The sequence below is a fragment of the Lotus japonicus genome, chromosome 5 (assembly GCF_012489685.1).
Source record: "Lotus japonicus ecotype B-129 chromosome 5, LjGifu_v1.2".
Taxonomy (NCBI): domain Eukaryota; kingdom Viridiplantae; phylum Streptophyta; class Magnoliopsida; order Fabales; family Fabaceae; genus Lotus; species Lotus japonicus.
Genome location: NC_080045.1, coordinates 21,427,764 through 21,445,943, shown reverse-complemented (window position 1 = coordinate 21,445,943; position 18,180 = coordinate 21,427,764). Strand labels below are relative to the sequence as shown.

The following is an 18,180-nucleotide window of genomic DNA, read 5'->3' as shown; positions in this document are numbered from 1 at the left end:
ATATATCTGTCCACTTAGAGTTTTAAGAGAGCATTAATTGATGTTTTTCCAAGAAATGCCCTTATAGAAACAATAAATGAAGAAAGATAAAATACATTCTAAAAGGTTATATAGGAAAACAAATAATGCTTTTATGAAAATCAACACAATTAATTGTTTTCCTTAATTTGTGTGAACCTTCTCTCCTTAGACAGATAAATAGGAACGGAGGGAGCAACTATTATTATCGTATATATTTATGATGTGATAAAGACGTTACAAAGTTTTCTTGATGGAAGTCTTTAGAAACATTTTTCTCTCATTGGATGATGGTCTTACTTTTCTCTGTTTACGTGGGACTGTTCCAAACTCTACTCCTTTATTGCCTTCATGATATGAAATTTTGCAGTTAGCAATTATGATATTCATTGAAACTGATTGTGCTGCAAACACTTTATGTTTGTAGACTGGTAGAAGATTTCTTTATTAAGTTTATTGGTCTTTGGTCATGCTTAATTTCTAATGCTTAGATTAAGTAAATCTTGAAATCAGAAATTTCGAATTTATCACCAAATCAAAATTATGAAAAGTTACATAATCAAGTGTTATCCTGAAGCCAAATTCAAAGTCTTTAACTTTCAGATGTTTTCTTTTCGAAGATTAAATTCATTGATTGATGGGTGATATTATTTAGCATGTATTTCATGTTCTGATTATAGATGAAAGAGGTTTTTTATCGATGAGAAATACGTTGAGTCTTTATTTTATTGCTCCTTTTGTTAAAGATTATAATTATTCAAATGGTCTTGCTGAAGTGACTTGCCCTTTCCAATTGGCTTCTTGTCGAGAAAAAAAAAATCTAAAGTGATTTTAAGAAAGGAAATTAAGAGTTGAATCGGAGTTGTGTTTTCACTTTTCAATTTGACTCTACAATTCCAAGAAGCAGCTTAGACATAAGAACTTGCATATCAGTGGATATGTTCTACTTTCTCTTATCATACGAAACACAAATCAGTGGAATTGGAAACTTGATGACTATTAGGCATTAATTTTGAGTTCATATGAGATAGTAAATCTTATGAGAAACAAATTTAAGGATGACAAATGTGGTCCTAAATTTAGAAATGTAGTTTTGGTTCATGCTGCAGCTTATTATAGATAAGTGATATGTGAAATCTACTATTGAAGATTGATATGTGTGCATCAAAATAGTAACACCTAGTATAAACATATTATTTTTTCCCTCTATCTGGATTATGTGCTAATCTGATTTTAATTTGATTTGAATATATTGATTTAATTTTAAATTGGAAGGATATATTCTAAAGTTCACTCTATTAGAAATAAGGATAGAGTCTTTGATTTCCTCTAAGGCTGATTTAGAACATCAATTAAACGGGCAAATTGGGAGAATTAGATCTGATAGAGAAGTAGAAATTTTATTTGTACAATACGTTTTCGATATTGTTGAATGCTTGTTTACTAGTACAATGTTTTTCTCTTATTGGTTAATGACTTATCTTTGACATGTTTCTCTTCTATAAGATTGAAGTAGAAACTAAAAACTTATGAGATATGGATCTGAAAAGAGGAAGAGAAAATATAGTTTACAAAATACCTTCTCATACTAGTGGACTGGCCGAAAGGAAAATATGTTCAATGCATTGTTGGTAAGTGCTTTTGCACCTCACTTTTTATGCATGGAAAAAAATTGTTTTATCTGCATGTCTACTTTAAGCACGATTCCTTATGAGAAAGTTTAAAAGACACTCTATGAGTCTTTGAAAGGTTATAAACACCAATTGGAATATTTAAAAATGTGGGGTGTCTTACTAAAGTAATGTTTTCTCATCTTTAAATAAGATTCAAATCCTTTGTTGCATAATTATGTTGCGTATATTTCTTGTTTAAAGAATATCATGCATGATTACAATTCTATAACACAATATTGGTGAGCTTTGAGCATATTTCTTTTATGGAAAGGTAATATTTCTCATTGTCAAAGAAAGAAATCTAATGAATTAATCTCATATGATTATGACAATGATAATGGTATGAAAACAAGGATTTGAGAAGGAGTAAGAAGCAAAGAACCAGATTTATATGGATAGTTTTATAGTCAGTGACTCTTTATCTTTTTTATGTTTTTATTGAATCACGTTAATTTAGGAACTAAAATTGAAAAAGATTGAGGTTCAAAAATAGTTCGTGAACTTTAGTTGACTTAATTCAAGCAAGAAAAGTTTTTACTGCAAAATGTTTTCAGAAAAGACAATATATTGATTACTTTATGCTAAGGATTTTTTTTATGTTTAACTGTTTTAGTTTTCATTTATCAATAAATGATTCACTCAATGAATGTATAAATTGTTGAGAATTCAAGTGCGGAGTTGGAGTCCCACATTGGTTAAGTTTGGGTGAGGAGAAGACTTTATAAGAGATGTGACTCATAAACCTAATGCCTTAAGGTTTTGGGTTAGGATGTGGCGTCGAGATCTCTTGGTGTCTTGCTCCTCGGCCCATGGGTTCCCCTGTCTCCCCCAAAAAGTGGTATCAGAGCCGATGGTTGGTGTAGCCATGGTTACGGCTCCATCTGTCGAAAGTCTTCCTAGCAGTGTAGCTAAGCGGCGGGTTCCGTTGACGCGGTAAAGCGAACGGCGGTGCAAGAGTGGATAAGCTTCCGCGGAGGAGGGCCATGATAATGTGGAGGTGACTTGCACTTGAGGGGGAGATTGTTAATAATTCAAGTGCGGAGTTGGAGTCCCACATTGGTTAAGTTTGGGTGAGGAGAAGACTTTATAAGAGATGTGACTCATAAACCTAATGCCTTAAGGTTTTGGGTTAAGATGTGGCGTCGAGATCTCTTGGTGTCTTGCTCCTCAGCCCATAGGCTCCCCTGTCTCTCCCAACAAGTGGTATCAAAGCTGATGGTTGGTGTAGCCATGGTTACGGCTCCTTGTGTCGAAAGTCTTTCTAGCAGTGTAGCTAGGCGGCGGGTTCCGTTGACGCGGTGAAGCGAACGGTGGTGCAAGAGTGGATAAGCTTCCGCGGAGGAGGGCCATGATAATGTGGAGGTGACTCGCACTTGAGGGGGAGATTGTTGATAATTCAAGTGCGGAGTTGGAGTCCCACATTGGTTAAGTTTGGGTGAGGAGAAGACTTTATAAGAGATGTGACTCATAAACCTAATGCCTTAAGGTTTTGGGTTAAGATGTGGCGTCGAGATCTCTTGGTGTCTTGCTCCTCAGCCCATGGGCTCCCTTGTCTCTCCCAACAAGTGGTATCAAACTGATGGTTGGTGTAGCCATGGTTACGGCTCCTTGTGTCGAAAGTCTTCCTAGCAGTGTAGCTAGGCGGCGGGTTCCGTTGACGCGGTGAAGCGAACGGCGGTGTAAGAGTGGATAAGCTTCCGCGGAGGAGGGCCATGATAATGTGGAGGTGACTCGCACTTGAGGGGGAGATTGTTGATAATTCAAGTGCGGAGTTGGAGTCCCACATTGGTTAAGTTTGGGTGTGGAGAAGACTTTATAAGAGATGTGACCCATAAACCTAATGCCTTAAGGTTTTGGGTTAAGATGTGGCGTCGAGATCTCTTGGTGTCTTGCTCCTCGGCCTTGTCTCATGGGTCCTCGTCGTGACTCTCCCCAACAAGTGGTATCAGAGCCAATGGTTTGTGGGACCATGACGGCTCCTTGTGCCGAAAGTCTTGCTAGCAATAGTGGCTAGGCGGCGTGTCCCGTTGATGGAGATCCAACGACGGTGCAAGTAATTGGAGGTTTGCGCTTGAGATGGACTCACACTTGAGGGGAGATTGTTGGGATGTCAAGTGTGAATAAAGAAGTCCAACATTGGATGGTTAGAGGAGAGATGAGCACTTTATAAGTGAGAGGACCCATACACCCATTGCCTTAAGGTTTTGGGTTAAGATGTGGTGTCCAAGATCTCCTTGGTGTTTCCCCTCGACCTTGCCCCATGGGTCCTTGCCGTGACTCTCCCCAACAAGTGGTATCAGAGCCGATGGTTCATGAGACCATGACGGCTCCTTGTGTCGAAAGTCTTCCTGGCAGTGTGGCTAGGCGGCGGGTTCCGTTGACGCAGTGAAGCGAACGGCGGTGTAAGAGTGGATAAGCTTCCGCGGAGGAGGCCATGACAATGTGGTGGTTACTCGCACTTGAGGGGGAGATTGTTGAGAATTCAAGTGCGGAGTTAGAGTCCCACATTGGTTAAGTTTGGGTGAGGAGAAGAGTTTATAAGAGATGTGACTCATAAACCTAATGCCTTAAGGCTTTGGGTTAAGATGTGGCGTCGTGATCTCTTGGTGTCTTGCTCCTCGGCCCATGGGCTCTCCTGTCTCCCCCAACATAAATCGTGCTTCAAATAGTGACTTTGAATAAGAAAATTTTGACACAACCTGAAAGTGGTATTGCTAAGGGTCAAGAAAACTAAATTTGCAACTTATGTATGACAGGCCATCGAGATGAAGTCTGGATTGGTGCAACTTATGTATGACAATCCATTTTCCGGTTTGGACCATGAGAATCCGTACACGCATTTGACAAAGTTCTATGATCTTTGTGGCACTGCTGGCCTTACACAAGCCGAGGAAGAAGCTGTGTTCTTGAGGCTCTTTCCTTTGACTCTGAATGGGCAGGCCAAAGACTGGTACTTGGATCAGTCGCAGACTATCTAATCTGATTGGAATGAACTTGAAAGGAAATTCATGGCAAGGTACTTCTCGGAATTAAAATTTAGGGATTGTAAAACTGATATTTCTACTGTTTCCTAGTTTGAAGGTGAGAGCCTATGTGAAGCTTGGGAGAGATTTAAGTCTATGTTGAGAAAGTGCCCGAATCATGGGTTTGAAGCGTCTCTTATGGCTAAAACACCTACTGAAGCCATTTAGATTATTGAGGCTGTGGCTCTAAACGACCAACAAGATCAACACCACCGTGGTCCACCAAGGAGAGGTGGAATGATTGAGTTGGGGACAAATGATGCTATCTTAGCTTAAAACAAGCAACTACAACAACAACTTGATGAGGTGAATAAAAAACTTGCTGAGCTTCCTAAGCAGATCAAGGAAATAAAAGAACCATCATCAAGGCAAAAGGTGAACAAGTGTGATGTGTATACGAATGATCATTCAATAGAGCATTGTCAGCCACAAGAAGAGGAGGTCCACTATGTAGGAAACCAGCCAAGGCAAGGGTTCCAGAACAACTACCCCAAGTGAGGTAACCGGTACAATAACCAACCTTGGAGGCAAGACACAAGACCATCTTCCAGCAGGGTACCACCAGCACCGTACCAAAATAACAATACAAGCAGAATCAACAATTTCAAAAACCATCACAAGATAGGACTTCCAAACGGGAGGATACACTAACTCAATTTATGCAGGTTTCGAAATCCAACCAGAAAAATACTAATACATCCATTAAAAACTTGGAAGTACAAGTTGGACAAATGGCTAAACAGCTGAGTCAGCTGACTACTGAGCAGAAAGGTAAGTTCTATGCCAATACAGAAGACAATCCTAGGGTGCATTGCAATGCAATATTCACAAGAAGTGGGAGAGTAGTTGGTGGAAAGGTTGGTGATGCGGTTGATGTGGATGAAGAGAAAAATGAGAGCCATGATCCAAAAGAGAGTGAAAAAGAGGAAGAAGTTGAAAAAGAAGAAGAAACTAATAAAAGAGAGGATGTAGATAGAGAGGAAAAGAAAAAGAGTGAAAAAAAAGAGAGAAAAAAAAGAGAATGAGGAAATCAGATGGAGTCCTCCTATCCAACGCTTGCCATATCCTCCTAATTCTAAGAAGATTGATCATGAGAGGCAAATGAGGAGGTTTATTGACATTTTCAGGCATTTCAACATCTCCATGCCATTTTCTGAAGCATTGGAGCAAATTCCCTCATATGGAAAGTACATGAAAGAGCTTCTATAGAAAAAGGACAGGTTGAAGGCACTGCATGAAGATGAGGTGATCCAGCTCAATGGACATTGTAGTGCAATTCTGCAACGCTTACCACCTCCAAAGCATAGAAGTTCCAGGAGTCTTGTCTTGCCGGTTAAACTTGACAACAATCAATTATGTAATGCACTGATAGACTCTGGGCTACATTAATTTAATGTCTCTTTCCTTGTTGAAAAGGTTGGGAGATGTGGAAGTAGAGCCTACAGGGATGACGCTGCAACTAGCTGATAAATCAGTAAAATTACCTCAAGGAGTTGCAGAGAATGTGAGTGTGATGGTGGAGCAGCTGAATTTCCCAATAGACTTTGTGGTTGTAGATGTTCCTGAAGACAAAGAGGTCCCAATAATTTTAGGGATGCCATTCATTATCACTGCTAGGATAGCATTTGATGTAGATATTGGGATCCTGAAGGTGAGACAAGGTGAAGATGAGGTACATCTTACTGTTTTTAGTGATAATCATCACTGACAAAGCAAAGGTATGGTTTATTTAATTCAAAATGTTGGTTTTGATTTGGAAAAATTATTTGATGAGCATGATCCATCATCATCTTCAATTGATACATCAAATCACTTGTCTGAGCTTGAAAATGCAAAAACTAAACATTCTAAAAATAAAAACTGTGATTAGGGAAGAAAGGAAGGATAAGAAAGAAGAAAAAGTTTTCTAAGATGTGGAAGGTTGTGACTACGTGTCAAAAGTGCTTCAAAGAACTTCTGAAAAAGGAGAAGGAACCAAAGAGGAAGAAGGGAACCATTCTCTCCTCTTGTCTTTGGTCTCCTTGATAAATTGAATTTCAAAGTGTCAAGCAATTGACGTTAAAAAAGCGCTTCCTGGGAGGCAACCCAGTGTTTTAATGTGATTTTCTTGTTCTTATGTGTTTTAGACTTTTAGTAAGTTTTAGTGCGAATTTGTGAAGTTGTGCTTAAATTTGTATACTTATGTGCTTCACAAGTTTAATTTAGTGTTTTGAGTGTGTTCAAAGGCTTGGAAATCAATGCTTTGTTGGATTTGTAAAAGATAGGGTTGTGATTTTTTTTTTCATGTGAACTTGAGTAAATTGTGCATCCTGTGATTTTATGTGTAAAACCTGAGTTTCAAAGTTGTAACAGGCCTAATTTGATACATACCATGCATAGGAATGGATGGTTTTTTAGGTTTGTGTGTTTTGAGAAAATGGAGGTATGTAGTAGTGTGCTCATGATGAAAAACAAGTCCCCCTAGGTGATTTCCTGCATAAACTGTACAAAATTGCTTTCCGTAGCTTTTAAGCAAACTCATGTTTGAATTTTAATGTTATTTTTCAAATATTAGAATAAATTCCAATGTGAACTTTTTGGCTTTGAAGTGGAAATGCATTAAGACTGCTTATTGTGTAGTTTTCTTGTGGGGATGGGCTTCAACTGTGTAGTTTAAGGCCTCTCACAAGTTTAAAATGATATGAATGATGAGTCTGAGGACTTAGAAAGCCTGAAAAATGAGAAAATAAGAAATTGAGGTGTTGGGTTGTAAAAATAACAAAACTGTGTAAGGGGGATGAGTTAGAATGTGAAATAAGAATCTTGTGTCTCTTTTCATGATTTTAGTCTTCATACAAGTTTCTTAGATGATAAGTAAGTGGTTTACCTTCTTAGGAAGCTTTGAGAATGAATGAATCAAAATTTGAGGTATCCACTTGTGCAAATAGTCAAAATGAATGCTAAATTGAATTCATGTTCTTTGAAGATTAACATGTGAAATTTAAGTGATTCACAGGTTTAAATTGCAGATATAAATGTCTCATTATGATTGAAAAGAAAGGAAGAAGAGACATACAAATTTTGGAGGTTAGACTTGTGAATTTTGGCAAGATTTGACAGTATTTTGCTGCATAATTACAGGTACTTTGCAGCAAGTCTTTGGCAAGACTTGTGAATTTTTGGCAAGATTTGACAGTATTTGGCCAGCTCAAAGTCTTTTGCAGCAATAATTTCCTCCCTGGCCGCCACCTCTAGCAGAGTTTTCTGTTTTTGTGCCTCTAAATCGTTTCTGGTCTGGGTGGTTTCTTGTCCCAACTTAGTCAGCTTCTCTTCAAAAGTGGCCTCTTGGGCTGACAGTTGGGTTTCCAGCGCCTTGCACCTTTCATCCCGCTCGGAGTGGGCGGCGTGAAGCCGGATAATCTCTCGTTGCAGCTCTACAACATCTTTGGTGGCAGAATTGTATGTTTTAAATGCGTGACCACAGATACTCCCCGCATACAGGAGGCTCGCCATGGCTTCATCAGCCATGTGGTCCAGATCTTTGCTCAGCACCTCCTCTTCTAACTTCTCGTGGCGAACTTGTAAGAGGATAAAGGCAATAGGATCTTCGATATCCTCAAAGGCAGGGGGCGAGAAGGACCATCTTGCTCGCCCTCAGAGCGAGAGGTTTGCTGAGGGTCATTGGCGTTCTGGGAGACAACGAGGGTCGTAGGAACTCCCGTGATGATGGATCAGCTTAGCGGAGGGGAGAGACCGGCAGGACGTCAGCCTCGCCCTGGGAAAGGATGGTTTTCCTTTCTGCGTCGGGCGTGAGGTCTGAGTAGGGACCTTGACTCATTTTGGAGAAGGGACGGCGATCCCAGACCTGGCGGATTGGCCAAAAATAAGGGGGGACTTCTTTTTCGGCGGTGGGCGAGGAATCTCACTGTTAGGGTCCTGTGAAGGACGCTTCCTTGGGCTAGTTTTCTTCTTCCCGCCCGTGGCGTCAAACTAGGGTGGAAGGGAGTAGTTTTCTTACGTTAAAAGGCATTGGAAAGCTCAGCGCTCGTGAACTTCAGGTCCTCTGAAAAGAGATATGCCAACAAGGTTAAAATAGGTGGTGCGAATGAAAAATGACAAAATTAAGGAGCAGAGAGCGAGAGATTTAACAACCTGGATACTTGGGAGTCAGCGAATTTTTGGCGGCGTCAATAACCTTACCACAATCCAGAATGGGGATTCTAGCGAAGAAGCTGATGATAATCTTGTCAGTGTCGGTGAGAGAGTCCTCTAGCGGGTTAGCGATGTTGTTGGGATCTTCCTTCTAGTAAAAAGGAAAGAGGGTGGTCCCGTCCCTCTGGGTGAAAACCGCGGGGTAGTCATGGGTCACCCGATCATGAAATACCTCCGGGCAAAGCTGGATTTAGCATTGCACATGAACGGGTTGAGCCGTTTGCGGCTGGGCCTGGCCTTCAAGGAAATCCAGCTGCGTGACTGCAAGGACTTGGCGTCCACGTCGTAGAAATAGAAGAAGTGAGTAGGCAAAGGCTCGCACTAGATGGCGTCCATGCATTGGGGTGCAACTGGCAGGGAGCGACATTTATGTCATTCAGAATGGAGCAATAGAACGGGGAGAAAGGGAGTTTTATTTCCAACTCGGTGAACAAGTAATCACAGACGAAGAAGAAGTCGGAATTGCAGGGCTCGCCCGTCGGCTGATGTCGCTGGGGCGATCGTTGTTTGAGCAGCCAATGTAGACAAGGATATTATCCGGGGAGACCTCACGACAAAAAGCCCCCGATCTCCGAGGAGAGTTCCGAAACGGAAAGGAGGTCCACGTACTCAGAGGGTTGGTCGATAGCTTCTTGAGGGGGGCGGGGGCGTTTTGGCGACAAGAGGAAGAGTAGCGGAGGTTCTAAGCCGAAACGCCGTTATCTGGGATGCCGCCAGAGGGACCCCGTCGGGATGGGGAGGTCCAGTTGGCATCTTAGGCGTTGGAACTCGTCCCGGAGGAGAAGTGGGGGGGTCTCGACGAGAAGAGTTCCTGGTTTGGCGTTTGGAGACCACCATTGGAGAAAATAAGGACGAATGGGGACTATCAATAACGGGCACTATGGACGAAGTAGGGAGTTCGCCAGGAAAGGAGGTAAACAGAGGGTAGCCAAATGAGTGGTAAGTGACGGTGCGGGAGTGTTGGTAGGTCGGGGATCCTTTGGAAGAGATTGGGGATGAGAAAAGTGGAGGTTTCGAAAGTTGCAAGTGATGGAAAATGAGGGTCTTTATAGGCAAAGGGCTGGTGATGGCATAGGACGCGTGTAGATTTTGAGCGGTGTTTCGAGCGGTCGTTTCACTGCGTATAGGGGATGGTGAGTTGCACCTCATGATGACAGGAGGGAATGATTCCCTTGGGAAAAGTAAACGACATAACCTTGGGGGGCGTTGTAAGCGCGGGGTTGGTTCGAATTCTGCCTTTATGACGTGAGGTGACGCTTTGAATATAGCAGTTGAGATTTCAAAGATACGCTGACCTATCCGCTTTCGCTGACGTGTCAACGCACTAGGCGACCAAAATCACCACGATCGCCTTTCAAGCGTGGCGACCAAACACTCCACAACCGCCGTCCGTGGACTCGTGGACTTGTGGACTTGTGAAATTTTACTGCTCTTTACGCCATGTTGGCGACTTAAATATTTTTGCACTAAGCGCTTCAGTTAGCCATTTTGATCCTTAAAGACACACTTAGCTCTCATGCTTCGTGCTCAGTGTCTTGTGGACTGGTGGACTGAGCGAGCGCCTAGGGGACCTATGCCCAGGGGTTACCCACCAAGCGGAGGTCGCCCAGCCTGGGAATTGGGCCTCCTCACGCAAGGCCCAACTGGCCCAGCAGATGCAGTTATGATGCGCTAGGCCCAACTCCCCTATTATAAACAAGGAGTGATTATCATTTGTAAGGGCCTCTTAACTCATTTGATCAATACACACTTGAAATTCAGTTATTTTCTCTCTCTTGAGAGGTTATTCTCTCTCTTAGTGCAATCTCTCTACTATAGGTACTATACCCTATCTTAATTTTCAAGGCAAGAACAGAAAACACAATCAAACAGATCCTTAGTTTACAAAAACTTTCCATTTTCACAAGTGATCGTTCATCCGAGAAGTTTCCAGGAAAGTGAGGTGTTCTCCACAAAGATGTGCTTAAATACTAAAATGTTCCTAGATAGAACAACCTGTGAATTCTCATCACAAGATCAATAAAAAAATCCGACCATATATTTCTAAATCTTTTTTTGTATTTTTCTATGTGTTGGTTAACTACGGTTTTAGTTCTGAGGCAGTTTGAGTTTAGATTTTACTATACCTGAACATTTCCAAGACAAACCCGGAGGCTACAGAACTGCTGAGACAAACACAAGCCCTCCTGCTCTGCTATAGAAATCTACAGAGGAATAGAGGATGGATCACGAAATCGCTGATGATGAGCTGCTAGGTCCCTGTAGAATAGGATGAATCCCTGTGATTGTCTCTTGACTGGGTGAAGTTGGGGAGAGCGTTGTATGTTCACTTTGGTCCATCAAAAATTCACATGGTAAACATCTGATCCTTATCTTGATTTGTTCCTTTTTCTTCTCTTATGTTTCTTCTTCTGATATGTTTATTAGAATTATGATGCATTTGTTTTCAGGTTTGAGGAGCTCCAATTCAAAGCCAACTATTCTTGTTCTTTTACCAGATTTCTAATTCTTTTCCACTTGTCATTTTGAGGGTACTAGTTTCATTAATAGACTCTGTGATATGTTAACTAATTCGTTGTTTTGCTTTCCTCCACTCATTTATTTTTGGTTTTTTAGAGGTAATAGGTGAGTGCAGGAATTTATAACATATGCACCTATTTGTCAAAATTCAAATGTTCACGTATGTTCACGTTATGTACTTAGTGCTTTTTGAACCTTCTCTACCATGTTTGTCAAAGCTTCCTGCCTTGGCATATGTATGGAGCTCTGCCCAAATGAGATGCGGTTCAATACATGTTGTGGTATCAGTGAGGCGTGGTGCTCTTCGGCACAATAGATTTGCCTGAATGAGGGTGTAATAGTAGCGTTGCTTGAGTTGTCTTGGACTTGATTGAACCTCAAACTCAGTCAAAGTGATTGAGGGTTGCAGTAGGCCAGTAGCTAGCTTCAATTAAATTTTTGGAAAATTGTAAACTTTTGGAATTGATTTATTCAATTATGCAATTGCCTCGATTAAACCGGTTCTTTCTTTTTGTAATTACTATTTTCCTTTTGTTTTTCGTATATTAACATGTATCCATGCTTACATTGCAGGTTATTGTTTTTCCTCTGTAACCAAAAAAAACATTGCAGGTAATTGAATATTCCATGATGAGCTACACATGAAAGGTATCATTTCTGGCAATAATTTCGCCTTATTCTTGATTCTCTTTTAACATTGGATAACTTAAGTTTTCTATTAGAATTTCTGGATACTACTCATAAGGTTATATGTCTCTAGCTAGAGGTTTTTTGTTGACAGGTAGCTAATCAATTCTTTTAGCGGTTGGAAAAATGTTGTGTTTTTTAAAAGTTTAAACATATTTTACATGTGCTCACCATTCATGATAAATGTCACCGTCCAATCTAGAGTGTATCACCCTTGTTTAGTGTGTTGTCACCCTCTAATTAAAGGTTTGTCGCCCACTCTTTAATTTTCGCCGCCCATCATTTATGCACTCCACTATAATGTATTTGGTGAAATCATTCCCTATAAATACTAAGCTTATTCTCGTGCAGAAACATAGCCACAAACTAGTTCTTCCTCTTCCTTCCTTTCCCACCTAAATTGTATCTTGCACATATTGATTAAGTAAATCTCATTAGTTCTGTCACCCGGCTTACCAGGAGAGGCTGTTTAATCCTGTGGGAGTGTTTGGGATGATTCCCGAATAAAATTCTCAAGGACAACGAATTGATTTTCGCAACTCAGCTTGTTTTTTTCAGGTTCTGGTTCATAAAGGTGTATTGTTCGTGTTCTTGCCGTTTTTGTTCCACCAAAGTTGCTACTTGGCTCGGTGCTCGCGTCGTTCATCCCCAATTTTCCAACAATCTTGAGAGTTTTATTCGAGAATTAGTGGGTACAACGCCAACACTGAGAAATCAAACACCAATGAAAATGGAGCACTGCAGCATCATGCTTTCCTTTTTTCACTATCACACACAGAGATGGTGATCTGGCAAGATATGCAGCAAATAAGGTTGGTACGTAAGAGATTGTTTCTCCTTCAACACACTTCATGAACCTATCATTGTCGATAATTATTTCAATTGGGCTCTTCTCTTACCAATGCCATCGCTCATCATTGGGTTGCACTCTTTCCTGGTATAGTTTCTCTATCTTAGCTCTTGTGTTGTGTTGTGGTAATACTTTCTCATGGTTGCTGGATACTCCCTCCGGTCCTATTTATAAGTAACAAAAAAAAAATTCACATAGTTTAAGAAATATAGTAAAACTAGATAAAATGCATTAAATTTGTCTTGAATCAAAATAAACTTCCAAATTACCCTTTGTTAATAGAGATAATAATTAATGAGACACATTCTACAAGTTAGAATTGATAAGGGCATCATTGGAAAAAAATAATTAATATAACTAAAACTTTCATTTGGTTCTTATTAAAATTACCAAGATTTTTCTTCTCTTTTATGCTTATAAATAGGACCGGAGGTAGTATTTAATTTGCTTTCACCTTTCATCGTTCAATTTCTTAAAATGCGTGGTTTTGTAACATCTAAATAATTTAGTAGTATTCAACGATTCTTCTATTTCAAGGATTGGATAAAAATAAATGATTGAAGTTCACAATCACAGTCAAATTCAACGATTTACATTAAAGTTTGTAGTATGCCCAGTTAAGTAGAAACGTGAGAGTTTGTATTTTGCATTACTCAATAATATCAAGTTCCAATATTAAAAATAATAATAATAATACTCCCTCCGTTCCTTATTAACTGTCTACTTTGAAGAAAAAACTGTGTTCCTATATATCTGTCCACTTAGAGTTTCAAGAGAGCATTAATTGATGTTTTTCCAAGAAATTGCCTTTACAGAAACAATAAATGAAGAAAGATAAAATACATTCTTAAGGGTTATATATGAAAACAAATAATGTTTTTATGAAAATTAACACAATTAATTGTTTTCCTTAATTTGTGTGAACCTTCTCTTCTTGGACAGATAAATAGAAACGGAGGGAGCAACTATTATTATCGTATATATTTATGATGTGATAAAGACGTTACAAAGTTTTCTTGATGGAAGTCTTTAGAAACATTTTTCTCTCATTGGATGATGGTCTTACTTTTCTCTGTTTACGTGGGACTGTTCCAACTTCCAAACTCTACTCCTTTATTGCCTTCATGATATGAAATTTTGCAGTAAGCAATTATGATATTCATTGAAACTGATTGTGCAGCAAACACTTTATGTTTGTAAACTGGTAGAAGATTTATTTATTAAGTTTATTGGTCTTTGGTCATGCTTAATTTCTAATGCTTAGATTAAGTAAATCTTGAAATCAGAAATTTCGAATTTATCACCAAATCAAAATTATGAAAAGTTACATAATCAAGTGTTATCCTGATGCCAAATTCAAAGTCTTTAACTTTCAGATGTTTTCTTTTCGAAGATTAAATTCATTGATTGATGGGTGATATTATTTAGCATGTATTTCATGTTCTGATTATAGATGAAAGAGGTTTTTTATCGATGAGAAATACGTTGAGTCTTTATTTTATTGCTCCTTTTGTTAAAGATTATAATTATTCAAATGGTCTTGCTGAAGTGACTTGCCCTTTCCAATTGGCTTCTTGTCGAGAAAAAAAAATCTAAAGTGATTTTAAGAAAGGAAATTAAGAGTTGAATCGGAGTTGTGTTTTCACTTTTCAATTTGTCTCTACAATTCCAAGAAGCAGCTTAGACATAAGAACTTGCATATCAGTGGATATGTTCTACTTTCTCTTATCATACGAAACACAAATCAGTGGAATTGGAAACTTGATGACTATTAGGCATTAATTTTGAGTTCATATGAGATAGTAAATCTTATGAGAAACAAATTTAAGGATGACAAATGTGGTCCTAAATTTAGAAATGTAGTTTTGGTTCATGCTGCAGCTTATTATAGATAAGTGATATGTGAAATCTACTATTGAAGATTGATATGTGTGCATCAAAATAGTAACACCTAGTATAAACATATTATTTTTTCCCTCTATCTGGATTATGTGCTAAACTGATTTTAATTTGATTTGAATATATTGATTTAATTTTAAATTGGAAGGATATATTCTAAAGTTCACTCTATCTATAATCTATCTATCTATAATCTATCTATCTATCTATCTATCTATCTATCTATAATCTATATAAAGGAGAAGTTTTGGGAGCTTTGATGGTAAATTAGTAATTTAATAAATTAGTGTACATGAACTAGAGATTGTCCATGGTTATTTTAGTAAATTTCAACAGAAATGATCAGGAATGCAATCTGGGCCGTTCATATCTTTTAATCTTGACCGTATGTTGTTTTTGTAGTGCGGAATCGTTTATATTCCTCACAGCGTTCAGACTGTTTATTTCCCTTATGTTCCACACTTCCACTATCTTAGCATACAATTTTGAAGCATCAGGTCATCACTTAGTCATAACTTATTTGGAATTTGAAGCATCAGTTTGATTTCTCACACTATTTTATAACTCATAGTCACCTCATCTTCTAAACTGATCCATCTAGAAACCTTTCAACTCATGAAACTTTTCCTATATATTCATTGCCATGTAGGTGTTCCCCCTTGCAATTGCCGGATTCTAGGCTTATGGGAACCAGGTAAACACTATTCTTTGCAGAATTGTTAATTAGTCTAAACATTCCATATGATTTTGATAAATGATAACCAGGTTCCACTTACATATGTATACCCTGTTTCATGTATTTAGCCATTAAAAAACCTCCAGCAAGCAACTGGTGCAATACATTGTGCAACTATTGGCAAAAGATTTAGGAATGATTTCATGTTTTCAGTTGAGGTACTGATTTGAGTTTAAATATTTTTTTGTAGTTTTTTATATGAAAATGTTAGGGGTATGTGGCTAAGTGATTTTGATGCACTGGATTGTGCTTCGCATTGCATCTGAATGTTCATGTGAGAGAATTGTTGAGGTGGGCTTAGTTGGAGTGGGAAGATTGTTCTCTTATATGAAGTAAGCTCCCAAAGTCTGCATATTTATCTGTCTTGGTTTAATTTGTATAGAACTATTTTAGTTCGTATTCATTATATGCTTCATTTTGTCTATATGAAAGTCAGTGTTGAATGCATTGTGTTTTTGGGAGGACCCTTTTGTGTCCTGAAAGAATTTTACCAGAATTAACAGCTTTAGTGAAATGGATCACATTTTTTCTTGCCTTTTCTTACTTTTGCTTAATTGGAGTGTTGCAGGATGAGATTTTGGGCTGTTTTGAGAAACACTGTTTGGGGAATGGTATATCTAAGAGACACTTTTTTTGGAATTTTAAATGGCAACATCTAATCTGTAATTAAAAATTTTCATTGCCTTCTTTGTGTAGCCCATGCTATCATATCATATATAAGCTTGACTCACTGTGTATGGAGTTGCAGCACCAAAATAAAATGTTTTTTTGGTAGGGGCTAAAATAAAATGATGATGGCATATTTCTTTTGCAGCACTCCATCTGAAACTAATTGTGTAAAGTGTAGTATTTCCAAATGTGAGATGCCACAAAATATTTTGTCTTTGATGCATGCAGAAAAAAATTACATTTTATGTACGAAAAGTGTTCTGTTATTAACTATGCAGCTGAATCAATGCAACCAATCCCCCTCCCATGAAGCTGAAATTTATTAGATAGAAAATATGATAGTTTGACAAGGTCCTAAACAAGATCACACTTCTATGAAAGCAAATATTGAACCCTACTGAAACTGCCGTATTTGTTGTGCAATGATAAAGCTTTTCATCTTTGGGCTATGGTTTGTCTTTTAGGTGACTTTTTTGTACCCAACTTGGTGAATCAGAACTATATCATTAGATGAACACGGTATCATTGGTACAGGGGAAAAGATACAATTTTGAAAGAGTTATTACAAACACTTTGTTTTTTAATAGTCTTGGTCCTTGAATTTTCATAAACATGCATCTTGAATTTCTATTGTAGTTGAAGAAGACTCATTGAGGAAAGGGTTGAATGAGTGGCTCCTGAAGTTTGCTGAATTTTCTATATGCTTAGCAAAGTTTCTTTATGGGTAGTTGGAGTAACTCATGCTCACCTTTAATCAACTTATCTTTCGGCCTACATGCATTAGCTTTAGGATTTGGACTATATAAATTTGGATTCGTTTGCATGTTGATATAATATAACTTACCATATGCTTCTCAGCTCTCTGGAAAGACAGGGGGCATATCACTTATATATGATATCCATAGGTTTTATAAGAAACCAAGAGGGCTATGCTATGCATAGATTTTCTACACAAGCTTTTGCAAAATTCCCACTCTATTTTTATCTTTAAAATTGATTATGAACTATAATTTTATAAATAATAGATCTTGACAGGTCAGAGGTCAGAGGTCAGAGCTGAACAAGACAGTTCCTTTGGAGCACTTACTAAATGATCATCGGGGAGAGACAGTCTGCATGAGTGAGAAGCTTATGCCTTCAAAATTTTCTCGGACAACATGTGGGCTTAGAGGAGAGATACTATATGTTCTTCTATTTTTAACAACTATAATTCCCTCCTCCTACTATGTCGACTTCCAATATGTCAAATTACTAAAGTGGAGTTTTTTTTTATACATGAAGGAAATAAAAACAACATTATTTAAAGTTGAAACTTAAGATAACACTTGCAATTAGGGGTAGAAATGGGTTGGGCTAGGCTAGGCTTTGCGAGGTCTAGGTCTGGCCTGCAATCGAAACTCGCGGCCCAAGCCTTAGCTCGTGGCTTTTCGTAGGCCAAATTTTAAGGTTTGGTCTTCTAGGAGGCCTAGCCTGGCCTACGAGCCTGTTTGAAAGCATATTTACCTAAAAAAGAATCCTCTTAAAGAGGCTAATAGGTCTTGGGGTGGTCGTACGAGGTAGTGGGTGGCAGACGACGAGTGGCGGGCTAGCGGCGGTTGCTTCAAGCCTTGAGGAGAGCAACCACTAGGTGAGAGGCTGAGAGAGTGAGAGTTAACAGAGTGAAAGACAAAAGGAGAGAACGTTTCTAATTTAGGTTTTCATCTTAGGATTTCTTCTCTTTTAAGTTTTTGTATTTTTGTATTTTTTAGACATGATATTAAATTTATTAATATATATTTTTTTGTTACAATTAAATTTCTTTAATATATTAATAAATATATTTATTGAATTTTCAAAAAAAAAATTTGATAAATGGGTCGGCTTATCAGGCCTAATAAGCTTATTTTAGCTAATCTAGCTTTTTAAAAAGCCTTA

General features: G+C 38.5%; 1 long non-coding RNA gene and 1 other non-coding gene across 9 annotated transcripts; one reads left to right on the top strand and one right to left on the bottom strand.

The window, feature by feature from the left end:
• Positions 1–2,377: 2,377 nt before the first annotated feature.
• Positions 2,378–17,844, top strand: LOC130720673 (uncharacterized). 8 transcript variants are annotated; one of them, XR_009013209.1, is made up of 8 exons: positions 2,378–11,259; positions 11,356–11,436; positions 11,999–12,073; positions 12,671–13,049; positions 15,264–15,358; positions 15,511–15,555; positions 15,666–15,929; positions 17,302–17,844. It is a non-coding gene; the product is annotated as an uncharacterized LOC130720673 (long non-coding RNA). The 8 variants fall into 8 exon arrangements; XR_009013212.1 differs by having other exon boundaries at positions 12,657–12,924; XR_009013207.1 differs by having other exon boundaries at positions 12,657–13,049; positions 15,788–15,929.
• On the bottom strand, positions 4,733–4,839 carry LOC130721628 (small nucleolar RNA R71). The gene has a single exon (XR_009013554.1). It is a non-coding gene; the product is annotated as a small nucleolar RNA R71 (small nucleolar RNA).
• Positions 17,845–18,180: the final 336 nt, after the last annotated feature.